Source organism: Euleptes europaea, chromosome 5 (assembly GCF_029931775.1).
Source record: "Euleptes europaea isolate rEulEur1 chromosome 5, rEulEur1.hap1, whole genome shotgun sequence".
Taxonomy (NCBI): Eukaryota; Metazoa; Chordata; class Lepidosauria; order Squamata; family Sphaerodactylidae; genus Euleptes; species Euleptes europaea.
Genome location: NC_079316.1, coordinates 59575916 through 59592294, shown reverse-complemented (window position 1 = coordinate 59592294; position 16379 = coordinate 59575916).

Here is a 16379-nt window from a genome sequence, read left to right as displayed (position 1 = left end):
TGGCAACCATATATCCACTTCATGTCTGAAGGTGGGGCTGCAGAGACCAGGGCCCAAAAAGAGAGTTTAACTAGTTGTGATGTGATAATTCACAACTGGATTTTCCTGTGTGAGCAAGACAATGCAGTTGCAAATGATTCCTATAGCATGACAAAAGTACAATAGCCAATGATAGGGTTGCCGACCTCCAGGTACTAGCTGGAGATCTCCTGCTATTACAACTGATCTCCAGCCGATAGAGATCACCTGTAGAAAATGGCCGCTTTGACAATTGGACTCTATGGCACTGAAGTCTCTCCCTTCCCCAAACCCCGCCCTCCTCAGGTTCCACCTCAAAAACCTCCCGCTGGTGGCAAAGAGGGACCTGGCGACCCTATCAAATGACCACTTGAATCTACCCCATTATCTCAAAAAACTTCTGTTTGCTGCCCTGCTGTGAGAGAGGGGGAGAGGGAGAGGAGTCTACATGTGGGTTGGATGGTTTGTCTGTTTGTGTGCTCATAAAAGTGTGTGAGAGCATTTGTTTGTGTGTGCGTCTTCTATATATTGTATTTGTGTATCAAAAAGTGCATGTGTTATGTGACAGGGAGCGTCAGTCTGCATCGGCTATAAAACGGATAAAGGTTTTTAGAACATTATAGCTATAAGTAGTTGAGAAGCAATTAAGTAAGATGATTTAGTTTTAAATTAGACTTGTAGCTCAGATGACTGTAAAAGGGAAGTAGTGAGATTCATGGAGGACAGATCCATCAATTGCCAATAGCCATTGTAATGAAAGTGAACCTCCATCTTCAGGGGCAGTAAACCTCTGAATACCAGTGCTAGGAAGCGACATCAGAGGAAGGCCTTGACTTCTATGCCCTATTTGTTAATCTTCTGGGGCAAGTGGTTAGCCACTGCGTGAAACAGACCTCAGGACTAGGGGGTCCACTGGGGTGATCCAACAGGGCTCTTATGTTCTTATCATTTAGCCTGTGACACATTTGTATATTCACACATTGAAAACGTTTTTTAAAATGTACTTAGAGAATATATCTGCTTTTCATGATTACAATAAATTACCAACTGGTACATTAAACTGTTTATTGTCTTGGACAGGTTGACAGGGGCCTTTAAAAAAATATATCTTTTTCTGGCCATTTTGTGTTTGACAATTTAAAAAAAAGATATATGGCGAGGTAAGAGAGTAGGGTGGATGGGAACATAATTTACGTAGTTTGCACCCCTGGGAAAAAGAGTTATTTATAGCCCTAGTTATGATAGTGAAAAAAAAAATTACTTTTGCAGGCCCTTGAAGCTAATTCCATGCAACTTCTGAAATAGAGATGTAGAACCTCTCTGTCTGCATGAAAACTGACATTTATAGATAATGAAGCAAATGTATTCAACAGTTACTGGTCCGACAGTGATATGAAGTTCAGTGTTTGAAGCTAAGTAGGTCTGGATGGTACCTAAATGAGTGACCATTCAACATATTTTGTAATTTGCCTTGAGTCTCAGTGAGAAGGTTTCCCAGGGGCAGCCATGTGGGTCTGCAGTAGAACAGCTAAGATCAAGTCCAGTAGCATCTTAGAGACCAACATGATTTTCAGGGTATAAGCTTTCGAAAGAGGTATCTGGTGAAGGGAGCTTATACCCTGAAAATCTTGTTAGTCTCTAAGGGGCTGTGTGTGTGTGTGTGCGCGCGCGCATGCTGGCCATCAAGTCACACACTCCGTAGGGTTTTCAAAGCAAGAGAAGTTCAGAGGTGGTTTGCCATTGTCTGCCTCCACGGGCTAGGGTTGCCAGGTCCCTCTTTGCCACCAGCGGGAAATTTTGGGGGCGGAGCCTGAGGAGGGCGGGGTTTGGGGAGGGGAGGGGCTTCAATGCCATAGAGTTCAATTGCCAAAGCGGCCATTTTTCTCCAGGTGATCTGATCTCTATCGGCTGGAGATCAGTTGTATTAGCAGGAGATCTCCTGCTACTACCTGGCAGTTGGCAACCCTAACGTGGGCTGAGAGAGTCCAGAAAGAACTGTGACTGGCCCAAGGTCTCCCAGCAGGCTTCATGTGGAGGAGTGAGGAATCGAACCCAGTTCTCCAGATTAGAGTCCGCCACTCTTAACCACCACACCATGCTGGCTCTCTTCTCTAAGGTGCTACTGAACTTGATTCTAGCTGTTCAGTGAGAAAGGCAGGCTATAAATGAAGTAAACACATAATCCCCATGTATACTGCTCTGCCCACCTTAGAGGAATAGAAATATCATTGAAGACCACAACTGCCTTTGTTTGACTCTTAGACCATTGTTTCCCAGCCTCTGGGTCGGGACCCAAAAGTGGGTCAAAAGTAGGTAGCAGGCCAGCGCTTCCTAATGACGGTTTCTGCCTTTTCCATCCTTCTCTTTCTTTCCTCCTCACCAACTTCTCACATTCTCATCTCCCCATGCTTGTTTGTAACAATGAGTCCAACCTTGTAGAATCTTTTGTAGCATCTCAGATATCAAATGAGCTCAGTCAGTGAATGGGTCTCTCCAAAACAACTATGATCTTTCAGCAAAGTCAACAATTTGCTTTTAAGGGATTTTTAAAAAATGCATGACTGACCCCCTACATTGAATCAATCTGATTTCAGCCACTTTTTAAGATGTGGCATGATTATTTATTATAATCAGCTTACCACAAAGGCAATGTTAACTACGCACTGCTGGATTAAAGTCTGCCAGCTAATTCCTAGCATCTAATTAACTAATACAAATGGACTGATTCTGTTTGCTGTCTAATATATTTTATCTGACATTAAAAGGTGTGGAAACAAGGTGCAGGGGAAAAGGAAGAACACGAATGCTGCAATTTTCACAGTTCGTTAAAAGCAATTGCACAGTAAAAAGGCACAGGAAGTAAAATGGTTTTATGTGCGTCAGAGGCATTAACTCAGCAGTCTCTTCAAAGCCCTAAGTGCAAAGACCATCACCTAACAATACACTCATTTTTCAAAACTTTGGCCTAGATCTCACTGAGGGCCAGGCATGGCAGCAGAGTTCCAGGAATGGAAAGCTAAGGTGGCATTTAGTCCTGAAGCGTAGACACTGGTGGCTGTGGGGAGATGTTGGTTGGGGCTGTAGTACTGGGAAAGGTAAAATTTTCTCCCTTACCCTATTTCCCCCTCCACTGAAAATGGCCCCCCTGGGCTGTTTTAAGCCTTGGTGGAAAAAAAGACCGACCCCCATATTGTGCTTGCCTTTTCCCCCCAGCAGAACTTAAAATAGCTAGGGGAAGGGTTTTTTTTTCCAAACCATCGCTCTTAACCACTATACCACGCTGGCTCTTGCAGTTGGAGCAACAGCTCCCAAAATGCAAAGTTGCTGCTGTCCCACTCAGCTTCCTGACAGTCCCTCTACAAAAGAAGGAAGGGGAAGAAAAGAGAGCCTTTGAGAAAGAAATGCCAGGAACCATCCCCTTGCCCAATGATGGGGCTGGCATACAGATGTAGCAAATTAAGGTGGAAATGTGGTGTTAGTGTTGAGAAAGGTAAGCCATTCCTTACGTGTAGCTTCACCTCTAGATTTTAGCACCTCATTCAGCTGCACCAGGCCCTTAAGGTCTCTGCCTCTTGGGCAAGTAACCATTTCTCCCTCTATTGCTATTCTAGCACATGTAGAGATCTAGTATGAGTTGTTCTTTGGAGCACTGTTTAAATCCATGCAATGGCTGATCCCAAGTTTACATGCTATATTATCTTCAACAAGGCTGGGCAAGTACAACAAAAGGAAAAGGTGGGTCAGGTGGGTTAAAAAAGGAATGAAAGTCAAGCAGGGCATCTTTCTTCTCATCTGTGTGGGCGATAGCTGATGATGAAGCCTGATATACACAAACTCAATGAGAAACAAGTACTGGAAACAAGCAAGAGACCCCCATAACCTTGTGTCTGAAAGGAGGAACACATTGGGGCTAACTGAGCTTCTGAGGAGACAGCATCCCATAACATTGGGACAGCTACTGAAAAGGCCCTACCTCACAGGGTTGTTCTGAGGATAAAATGGAGGAGAATGAAGTAAGCTGCTTTGAGTCCCTGTTGGGGAGAAAGGTGGGGCATAAATAAAGTAAATAACATAACATAAAATAAAATAAATAAATGGGAATTCTGGTGAACATTTATGGCACATATACCATTAGTGGTATAAAACCCTCAGGTGGAAGGAAAGATTTATGTTTCTTTATTTGTGTTTTGTGGACTGAAAAGTCAAAATTACTTGCCATGCACAGAATAACAGCAAAATCGAAAGACACCCTGGTACTAGCTGAAGTTCAACTAGAAATGCCACTTATAACTGTAGTCCTGATGTACAATAAGCGTATCTTTAGGTAAGGGTTACCGAACCTAGACTGCTACTGGACTGCTGCATGATTGTTTTTCTTGCTGTGCTGCATAGGTTGAACATGGCATAAGAACTAAAATGAATCACTGGCCACCCCACAGTTCTGGCACTATAGGATGCAAGAATTAACACCGGATTATGGGGCTGGTTATGTCCCCAAAGGCATCCAAGGGAATAGTGTGGGCTTTGCCTTTGGCCAAATCTTTGTTGTGGGATGCAATCGAGAGAACACGGTCTCTGCCTAATGAGTGTAAGCTAGCAGCTTTTCTCTATAGTAATGAATAGACAGGGTAGATAAGCTGTAGAGAGCTGGCTTTTTCAGTGAGGAAAGCTGCCGAAGCAGGAGAGAGGCCCCTGAGCCAAGGCAAAGGGCAGCGTTTCTGCCTCATTGCTTCCTCGGTGACAGATGCGCAGCTACGTCAAGCAGACCAGATTGGAAGATTTGCACTAGGTGCCAGCCCAGTGACGTCTTCCCAAGCGTGCTGCCACAGCCCAGGATTCTCCTATCGCTAAGGTTCGCTTCCACGGTGCTGGTTAGACTCCAGACAACATGACTTTGCCTAAAAATGAAACAGCGATAAGACTTGGGAAAACTCCCGTTCGATTTGCATTGTTGCCATTGGGTGAAAAGGGCGTCAAAAAGAACAAGAAAAGAGAGAGTGAGAGGATGAGAGAGAAAAGGCAAAGTAGACCTGTTCCTGCTATTCTCAGTCTCCTTCGTTTGCAAAATTCCTCTGTGACAAAGGACCCTGGCTGCTTGTCTAAATTCGTACTCCCTGTCCCTGACGATTGTTGCAAGTATATTGTATGGCGTTGGAGTTCATCTTGTGCGAGGGCATTAGTAATTGACAACTGGGGAAGAAAGCTCAGCAGTACGCAGGGAGTAATTAAGAACAGGAAGCTACACAAATGAGGACAGTGGAGGTTGCAGAGGAAATAGGAGGAGCAGGTTTTAGTACTGATGCTGAATGGGCAGTTCTATAATAGCTGGGCTGGGTGTCTGTCTGACCATGATTACAGCTGTGCTGGCTCATTGCAGGTAGAAAATGAATTTTGGGGGGAAATAAGGAACCGTGGAGTGCCCTGATTGGGTGACATGTTTAACTGATCCTCCCCCTCAGATTCATACCATTGTCCTTAAAGAAAATATGGAGCAGCAGCAGCAGCTCTCAAAGTGGCTGTTATGAGCTCTTTTGGGATGATGCGGCAAGGAAGGTGCAGTCTGCAAAATGAAAACTCTTTTCAGGCATCATGATTAAGAACGGTGGTTTGGAGCGGTGGACTCTGATTTGGATTTGTTCCCCCACTTCTACACACAAAGCCAGCTGGGTGACCTTGGGCAAGTTTCAGCTCTGTTAGAGCTCTCTCAGCCCCACCTATCTCACAGGGTATCTGTTGTGGGGAGGGGAGGGGAAGGTGATTGTAAGCCGGTTTGAGTCTCCCTTAAGTGGTAGAGAAACTCACCATATAAAAACCAACTCTTCTTCTTCTTTCCCCAAGTCCTTTTTCATGTAAATAAAAACATTGGGCGTTTGACCCTAAGGTAATATGAAATGTTGAGCTGTGCTGTTAGACTGAAAACCTCTTCTAAAATACAAGACCTCACTGGATGTCCTTGGCATCAAATAATAAATGTGCATAAGTGAGTCAGCCCTGATAAAACACAAAACAGTGGGGGTGGGGGGAACGGAACAGTCTAATTTCTGCACTAAACTGAACAGTTGTTCCAGAAGAGGCCCTTGGCAGAATGGATGGAAAGAACAAAGGAATATTGAAGTTCTTACCACCAACTGAGTTAGTGCCTATGAAAGGCTACTATGCACACAGTGCTTCCATGCTACTTATTTAATCGGTACCTGCCATAATTTGTTCCCTTGATTTTAATGGAGAATCCCGATTATGTTGTTTGAACTGTTGCATTTCATTGTTTTCCAGCGTGTCCTATCTTTTTCAGATTTGTGCTGATTTTAAAACATGAAATCATTTCATGTTTATAAATCATGTCTGACTGCAAACAAGAATCCTTCAGCAATGTAAAATTACCCTCATGTGGATAGTCCCTTCTCAAGGAAAAAAAAATATGTACAGCATCACTTCTCATGCAGGTTTACTTGTTACACAACATCTTCTTACCTTGGATACTTCAACTAGAAAATGCTTCAGAAGTGATAATGTATTGATGTTCACCAATACTGAAATGATCTGTGTAGAGAAAATGTCATGTGTGCAATGGTCATAATAAGAGCACTTAAGCCTTTCTGACTGAGAACTTTTGTTTATGGAAGGCCATATTGCTTAGAAGAAGAAGAAAGAGGGGAATAAGACCCAACCTAAAAACAGAAGCTGGGTACCCGAGGTTGGGTAAAAGGAATTATTGGAAGCGCTATGTAAAGGTTAAAAAGGTTAAATTTTTTAAAAAACATTAAAATAGAACAATGGTATATCCTAAGGTTGGCATCTGTAACCACAACCAAACGCATTTCGGCCTATTGGGCCTTCATCAGTGGTTAATTAAAACCCATGTTAGCCTGCACACATTTACAGAAATAAATAAATACATATATACACACAGTTCAAACCCAACCAGGCATGTGTATAGGTTGTCTGAAAAGATAGAAGAATAATGGGTTAGTGTTACCCATTAGTAACTAACCCATTATTATTCTATCTTTTCAGACAAACTATACACATGCCTGGTTGGGTTTGAACTGTTTGTATATGTATGCATGTATTTATTTATTTCTGTAAATGTGTGCAGAATTAACATGGGTTTTTAATTAACCACTGATGAAGGCCCAATAGGCCGAAACGCGTTTGGTTGTGGTTACAGATGTCAGCCTTAGGATATATTTTAATGTTTTTAAATATTTTTAACCTTTTTAACCTTTACATAGCGCTTCCAATAAATTATATTTATATCTTTTACCCAACCTCGGGTACCCAGCATATTGCTTAGAATCCAGGTAATATATTCCTCTTCCTTCTATTTTTCCCCCTGTAACATATACCATGTTAGAAATTACCCCTAACATCGGTATGATTGACATCTTCATTGTGTGTTGCAGGGGTTTATAATGGGGTTTTAATGTCTTTTTTTAATAGGAGAGGCTTTAGGAAGATGTGCATATTTTCAGTTCAGATTGTTTGTGGGTGTATTCAGGTGTCTTTAAATATCAACTGTACAGTCTCTGAAGTGTCATAGGTACTCCTTAATAGTTTATTCCAGTTGTTAACACAGCATCACTGTAACTAGTCCTGCTATTATTCGTTGGAAGAGAGTAGGACCAATTCCCAGTTCTCTACTTGGCATTATTTAATTAGCCTAATTGGCAGAATTATGACACTAGATCATCTTAAGCTGTGACATAACCTAATCCAGTAACCTATATATTAGACCCAGCCAGGATATACTGAAACTGCAATCAAATTAGCCACTGCAGGGGTGTGTCTTGCAAGCAGACAGCATATAATTGCTTTGGCTAGTCTCACTGGCTGCTTGGGTCATGTAATTTAATAGAATACTTACATGCTGCAAATTAAAACAAAAGGCACAGGAAGTTTAAAATAGCCTCCACCAGAGTAAATTCATGCTGCATTTGCCATGTGCCCAGCCATAATTTCTGATTTTGTCTTTTAGAAACACTGGGTTGCATCCTGTTCCTCCTCTGAGCTCATGGTGGTCTGTTCCTAGACCACAAAGAACCTTCCTCTGATGCCACAGGCACTTCCACAGGCAGAAGAAGCCTCCTGCATTAGAAGAAATCTCCTTGAGTTGAAGAAACATGTCACCATGCACTGGGCGCAGCGTCAGGATGCTACCCAGCAGCATCACAAAGCCCCACCATCTCTGGCTGAATTGTAAGAATTGGAGAGGCAGCCTGTGCAGTTGGCTAGCTTGGAGTTGCGCCCTCCGGCTTCCTTCCAATCCAGAGGAGCAACTCCAGAGAATCTATTTCTCAGCTTTTGACTCAAGCAGATTCTAGTCTCACTTCATCTCGTCCCCACCCCGTCCTTTCCCTATCTCCCCGTCTGTCAAAGGGCTATTTTATTTCTTATTTTATCTTATTGCATTTTTACCCCGCCCTCCCCAACCCAAAGGTCGGGCTCAGAGCAGCTTGGTTGTTCCACAGCTGTGCTACATTGCAACAATTATGGTGATGGATAGATTAAAAAAGACCACATGTAGATTGAAAGAGCTGATAGGAAAGGGCATAACCAGGGCATATACAAGTGTGCCCGTGCGTGGCGTAAATATAAAGGTAATGGCAAAAGTCATATGTAAGATATGGATCCATGCCACAGTAACATCAATACTAGACTACTGTAATGCACTGTACATTGATCTCCCCTCAAAAATCAATTCAGAAACTTCAACTGGTCCAGAATGCTGCTGCTTGGCTATTAATGGGAGCTAGATAAAGCATGCATATTACTCCCATTCGCCAGATGCTCCATTGGCTGCCCACCTGTTACCGGGCTCAGTTTAAGGTATTGGGTATCACATACAAAGCCCTTCATGGTCTTGGTCTTTGTTATTTGCTGGACCGCCTCTCCCCCTATGCTCCACCATGACAAGTTCACTCATGTCTACAGGGACTTCTGGGTAAAATCAAGAACTGCCTGTTCATGTGCTTTCTCCATTGTGGCTCCTGCCTTGTAGAATGGCCTGTCTGAGGAGGTCAGGAAAGCTCTTGCTCTCCTGGCTTTCTGAAAACTATGCAAAACTGAACTATTCATGAGGGCTTTTCTGCGCAGATAATAGGGTTGCACTGTTTACAATGGTTTGCAAACTTACTAGGATAAACTATTGGGACTGTGGTCTCTACTACTGTGTATAACGTCTTGTGAGTAGGATCCTAGTATGTAATTTCTGTACTGCTTAATGTGTCCTGTTAATACTTATGCAATGCTTCGGTTCTTTCAAGTGGTTCTAGACTTCTAAAATCCTAATGCATTGTTTATTGAACGTCCCATTTTGTCAATTGTACTGACTCACTATGTGTAATCCTCCTTGAGTCCCTGTGTGAAAGGTGGTCTATAAATAATGTAAACAAAATAAAATAAACTCTGTTTTAATAAGTATTAGACGTTTGGCTGATTGTAAGGGTTTTTTTTGTCAACAATTACATTACATTAAATTAAAAAGCATAAAGAAAGATGACATTGCAGTACATTTTAAGATGGCAGGAATGACAGGAGATGTCAGGGCACTACCAGCATCTCCAATACTACCACCGCTCCTGCCAGCCTCATCAGCAGTGCTTTGCCATTCCCCACTGCATAGGCCAGCACTGCAGTTTTGTTCAAAGTAAAAACAAAGGGGGGGCATTAAAAAGACTTTGAGAAACAAAACAAAAGGGACAACAGAGAGAGCACTAATTTACAACAATCTGCTAGCAATGTCATTTGAACTCCCCATTCAAACTGAAGGGCTTTTATTTATTTATTAGATTTGTATCCTGCCCCTCCCTGGCAACTGTGGTAATTCCCGATTAAATGACTAGATAGGATAGTCACTAATTGGGAAAAATGACATTTTGCTACAGAGGTGCTTCTAGGGTTGCCAAATTCCAGGTGGGGTCTGGCCTGGTCCCAAAATTACAACTGATCTCCAGACTACAGAGATCTGCTCTCCTGGAGGAAATGGCAGCTTCGGAGAGCTGACTTTATGGCAACCACATCCCTCAGCGCTCCCTCCCTTCCCTAGGCATTGCCCCCAAACTCCTCGAATTTCCCAAACCAAGGCTGACAACCATATTAGGGTTTAAACTAGGATGTGCCTAATTAGTGTGTGGTGCATTGAGGGGGTCATGCCAGCAAATGATTTATTTTCTTGCTTATTCATTTTCAAAGGCATCAAGCCCCTATTATATACATTTGTGCAGTGGTTCTCAACCTTTTTTGTTCCATTCCCCCCCTTTCACCATTTTTCAGAATATAATTCCTCCCTTCCCAAGATAGTCATAAACTTTATTGAATGTCGCAGATTAAATTAAAAACAAACTACAATTTTACAGATTGTACATAATCTACAGGACATCACACTTTGCTGAATAGCAAATTCTCCCCTGCCTCCGGAACCCTAAAATCCCCCCCCCGGAGGGGAATTCCCCCCTTGTTGATAACGCATGCATTCATGTGGTCAGTTACCCCCTTATTGTTCTAATGGGGATACAGAATAAAGGGGAAAGTTCAGTTATGATCATTTTAAAGTATTTTCTGACTATGGTGGGCAGTTTACAGGAATGAAATCTGGAAACCAGAAGGCACCAGAAAAACTCAGGTTCCCCCTATAACGTTGCTCTGTTGTTGTGATGAATGTGACATCCTTCCGCAGGAAGATGGAAAAATAACAGGAAATTTTCCAAGGAGAAGGGGGAAGAAGCACACCAGGAGAGGTATAGAAAAACAACCACTCTCAGAGAGGAAGCACAAGGTCATTTTTCATCCTGTGCTGAGTGAGCTAGACAAAGACTTTAGACCAGTCCTGTTCTATGTTACAGGTACCTGGAGTTCAAATCAACCATAATTGCTATATATGTATATTTGTTTCACCTTCAGTATCAAACTAGGCAAAAAGACAAGTGTAGCCTCTCTTAGGTAAAAATTAAAGGCCTTTCCTGAAACATCCCCTAACCTTCTCTTGCCCATCACATGAATTTTCTTTGGAGCAATTGGTCTTTCCAGATCAGAATCATTTGACTGGTAGCAGCTCTCCATGGTCTCAGCCGAGGACTTTCTCATCACTCTACCTGATCCTTTTAGTGGAACTTTTCCCATGCAAAGCAGACAGGCCACCAAAGCAGATGAGCCCCAGCCCTTCCCTGTGGACTGCAGTCTTCCCTTTCCATATGACTCTTAGACCCCAGTTCAAGGGTTTAACGTTCCCGTCCCTGACCTCTCTCCTAAGGCTGGCTTTTCTTCCTTTGAGCAAGAACTATGTTACACTTTTATACTAAGTGCATGTTAATTGCTGACATAGTAATAATTATTAAAGTGCATGTAGGTGAAGACAGATATAGCAGAGCAGCAGGTTCTTTACCCACAGTGAGCTGAACCTGAGACAGAGGTCCTAGTGAGCCAGATGCTGGCTTATTAGCTTCGCATGCCAAGAAGGCAACTCAGCCCCCAGGCTCCCACAACACATTGTGCTTCCTCCCTCCAATGAGTCCTCCCTCCACATATTTTTAAAACCCAAATCAGCCTGGACATGTTGTGAGTTTGAGCAGACCTCAACTAGAGTACTGTGTTCAGTTTTGGGCACCACAATTTAAGAAAGATGTAGACAAGCTGGAACGTGTCCAGAGAAGGGCAACAAAGATGGTGAGGGGTCTGGAGACCAAGTCCTACGAGGAAAGGTTGAAGGAGCTGGGTATGTTTAGCCTGAAGAGGAGAAGACTGATAGGGGATATGATAACCATGCTCAAGTACTTGAAGGGCTGTCATCTAGAGGAGGGTGCCGAGTTGTTTTCTGTTGCTCAAGAAGGCCGGACCAGAACCAACGGGTTGAAATTAAATCAAAAGAGTTTCCGTCTAGACATTAGGAAGAATTTTCAAACAGTTAGAGTGGTTCCTCAGTAGAACAGGCTTCCTCTGGAGGTGGTAAGCTCTCCTTCCCTGGAGATTTTTAAGAAGAGGTTAGATGGCCATCTGTCAGCAATGCTGATTCTGTGACCTTAGGCAGATGATGAGAGGGAGGGCATCTTGGCCATCTTCTGGTCACTAGGGGTGTGGAGGGGGGAGGTAGTTGTGAATTTCCTGCATTGTGCAGGGGGTTGGACTTGATGGCCCTGGTGGTCCCTTCCAACTCTATGATTCTATGAAAAATTCATGGAGGAAAACTGTTCAACCATTTCCTTGCTGGTCCCTTTTCAAATCCACATCACCCTGCCTGTTTTTCAATCCCTGGAGGAAAGACATGGGTCCCTGTATCTCACCCCTACTTGTGCAAAAGCAGCCTGGGGAGTTGATTTTGAACTTGAAGAAGCCACAAGATAGAGAAATCGTTAAAAATGTCTCCCAGTTCTCTCTTCCTCTGCTCAGACTCGCAACCTGATTAAAATATGGAAGGAAGAATCACAGAACTCTTTGTAGCGTGTAGTTTGAGCTTCTGTCTTGCTCATATGCTCATCCATCAGGCGAACTGGGCAGCTGCTTCAAATTTACTTGCATGGTGGCTTCCAGCTGGTTTTAAGCCATTCATGTGTTGCAGCTCCCATCATGCACTAAATGGGGTTTTGCTGCAATGTTCAGCACTTGGCACCAGGCATGGTTCACCAAAAGAGGATGGCTAGCTACTACGTAAAGGACTTAAAGCAGCTGCGATATATCTCTGGCTTTATCAGTGATATCTGACAATCATAGGTTATCTTATCAAATTCATTCAGAGATTGAGCAAACAAGCCCATTGTTAACATTTAAAGCCACTGAACAAATCCTAGATTTGGCAGGGACTGTAAACCCCCTGTAGAACCACTAGATCTCATGAAGGATGTACTGGACTTTTTCTTTGTGTGAGTCCTACCATGTTACAAGAAAGTCTTGTTCTCCCTGCTGCTGGATATCTTCATTTCAGGCACTGACAGACTCACTTGGAGAGAGCCCCATGGAGAGGGGAAGGGCTGGGATTTCCCAGGCTCCTCTCTCTTCTTTTAGGCTCTGTCCAGTCTTCTGATCTGGGTCCAAAGGACCCTTCCAGCTTTTGGTTTAGTATCAAAGCAGATGGTTTTGCAACTCCCCTAAGGCAATTTCTGTTCCCTGCTGTTTTATACTTTAAACTTTATCAACCAGTGTTATCAAATTTGAAAGTAAATAGGTAAAGATAACATCTCTGCATTGGTTTGAAGGATATTTAGCCAATCTGGTAATAGTCTCCTAGAGAAAGGAATTTATCCTTCCAGGATTTCAATAAAAACCTTTACCGGTAGTTGTTTTAGACAATAGATATAGAAATACCCATTTTAATTTGCACCAATTAGTTTGCGTGGAAGGTGTAGCAGAAGACATCCCACACCATTTATTGAGCTGTCGGGTATCAGCAAATGTATGCAACTCATTTCTTCCTCTACTACTCAAGCTGGTAGCAAGGGAAAAAAGCTGGTTGCAGGGGGTTGTATCTCTGAATATGAATTTTCAGTAGCATTTCAAAATGAAGTCAAACCCAAATTCTTGTTTGGGGTTTGCTTTTTGACTACATAGGCACCTTGAAACTACCGGTATATCAGTGCGGTCCTAACAAAGTTATCCTCCTAAACCCTTCTAGAAAGGTATAACTCTGCCTAGGATTGCACTGTATGGTTGCAGTACTAAGAACACTTGTCTGAAAGTAAGCCCCATAGAATAAAACGGGATCTAATTCTGAGTAGACCTGCTTAGGATTGTTCCCTAAAGCACCTGTTTATTTTACTACTGCAAATACATCATAGAATAAAACAGGAAGGAGGAGAGACGCTGATATTTTACTTCTGGTAAACAGTCTAATCCATACACATTTCACTGGATAAAGAAAGCAATCTGAAACAAAAGATCAGCATGGGTAACAGTAATCACTTTCATCAGACAATTATTACGAGGTAGCCAAGATGGAGCTTCTTCCATAACATGTAAGAAAAAAGGCTCGTAACGGATAATTAACATGCAGCCTTGAAGAGGCTAATTATTTCTACTGTTTTGAGGGGAGAAGTGCCGCATTAATTCAAGACACAAGATGCAGTGTTTTAATTACATCCTATTTAGCCATGTCTATTACCAGCTCCTGAAATATGACAATCACAATGTTCCCAGGAGTTCCAAACAGTGCAGATGCAAGCCGCTCTCCTGGGCTGTGTTTCAGAATAGCAATTTCCATCTGGAGACTTCAACAGCCATCAAATTCACTTTTTCGTTCTGGGGATGGGATTGAAAGGGATTAAACACTGAAAGCGCAAAAAGAAAGCCAGAGATATTTTTGCTTCATTCTGCGAAGAGGGAGAGTTGATGTCTAATTGGATTTTGAAAAAGAACAAACCAATGGGGCCAACACATGTACCACAGGAATTACTATCTATGCCTGACCACAACAATGATACCAACAGAAATCTATAGAAACTAGGCAGGGAGATTTCCTATCAAGCACCCCTGTTCTCTGCTGGAGCTTCCAAGGCTGGAGAGAGAAAAATGGGGAAAAATGGTGTGTGTGTGTGTGGGGGGGGGGGGTTCCACCAGCATTGCACCTGTATGCAGTGTTACTTCCTGCAAAAACTGGAAGTGACATCATTATGTTGGAGTTGATTTGGCCCAGACTATATGCACCAGTCTAAGATTTGACCCAGACTATACGTTTTAGCCATAAGGCTTTTGCTGGAAGTGACATGGTGAGCTAGCGTGCACATCCCTGCCCTCAGTGCCTCCTGGGAGAATGCCAGCTGTGGCACAGAAACACACCACAGCTGCTTCCACACCAGGGGTGTTCCATGGTGGTCATGTTGCTGGTGCAATTGTGTGTGAAATCGTCATGACAATGCCGATTCCAGATTGCTCAGGGCAAACCATTTTCTCTCCATTTTCTCCCTTTCACATCTGATGCACAGTGGAAACCTCCCTGCTGCTGTGTTGTCATATAATAATTATTCTATGCTCACTCTTCTGTAAATTTTAGGGCGCATGCACCACACTGTATAGGAATAGTGATAGTCCACTGCCCTTGCATCCTCTGCCTGCTGGAATGCCCATGCCACCAACCAGACTACTTTTGTTGTTTTGCCATGCCTCTGGGCCTCTGCCCTTCCCTTGTTTTGCTTTTATTATTAGCCATTTGTATTGTTTTAATTTTTTTAAACAAACTTTCAGAATCACAAAATTGCCGCATCTTACCAAACCCTAACCCTTAAAAACTTTCTCCAAGAGTTAATGAGAAACATATAGCAATGAAATGAAGGAACGGCAAGTTAGTATGAAGAAAAAGGAGAGTAGTGTGTGTGAGAGAGAAGGTAAGGATGGAAACCCACTCTGATTTAATGAAAGAACATAAGCTTTAGCAGTTAAATCCACAAGCTTCTGCAAAACGAAAAGAGTGTCACATCATTACGCTCCTACAGTGTCATTTCTGCATCATTTAACAATTTGTGTTTAAATGCTTATGCTTTGTTTCAGCTCTGTTTCATATTTCTCCTTGTTTTCAGACTGCTTCATCCCAAACCCTAGTGCATTGTTTATTGGCTGTTCTGTTGATCATATTTGATTTGTGCGATGTAATCCGCCGAGTCTCATTGAGAAAGGCGGACTAAAAAGTAAATTAAAAAATTAATACGTACATTCTCAGGGAGAAATCTTAAACAGCTGTACTTCAAAGTTTGTTCTGTTTTATGCCATGAGGCTTACTCCCAAGGAAGTGTCCTTAGAATCGTAGCTTCAGACACCTTTTATAGCATTCTGAGCACCAGCAGTCTTTCTACCCACTGACCAAACTTTCACTGTTGAAGTATTAATGTCTGTGGCACTAGCATAGCACCTAGAAGGATAAACTGTAAGCTAGAAGGAAATTAATAAAAGAAAATCACACAGAGAAGGAAAAAGCAAATTCTTTTTGCAAATTCTTTTTGCTTTTTCTCATTTTATTTCCTCTTCCCTCCAAAGAGTCCAGGGCAATATCTGTGGTCCTCTGTTTTTCCAGTATGTCTTCATAACAATACTTTGAGGTAGGTTACGCCAAGACAGAGGGAGCTGCTCAAGGACACCCGGTGAGCATCATGGCCAAATGAAGATTTTAAACTAGACCTCCCCCACCCACCCCGGTCCTACTCTGACACTAACAACTGCCTTACACAGGTTTTCCAGTTGAAAACTAATGTGATGCTCCACTAAGCAAAGAAGTCAACAAAGGGAAGCTCAAATATACATGTGCAAGGTCCATTTATTGGGACTCACCTCTAGTGCATGTTCCCTCAATCAAGGTCACATCTGGAAATTGAGTAGGAGACCAGTAAAACTGCAACACAATTTTCTGTTGAACAAGAAGATGGCTAAAGGCCAATTATGCTATCCTT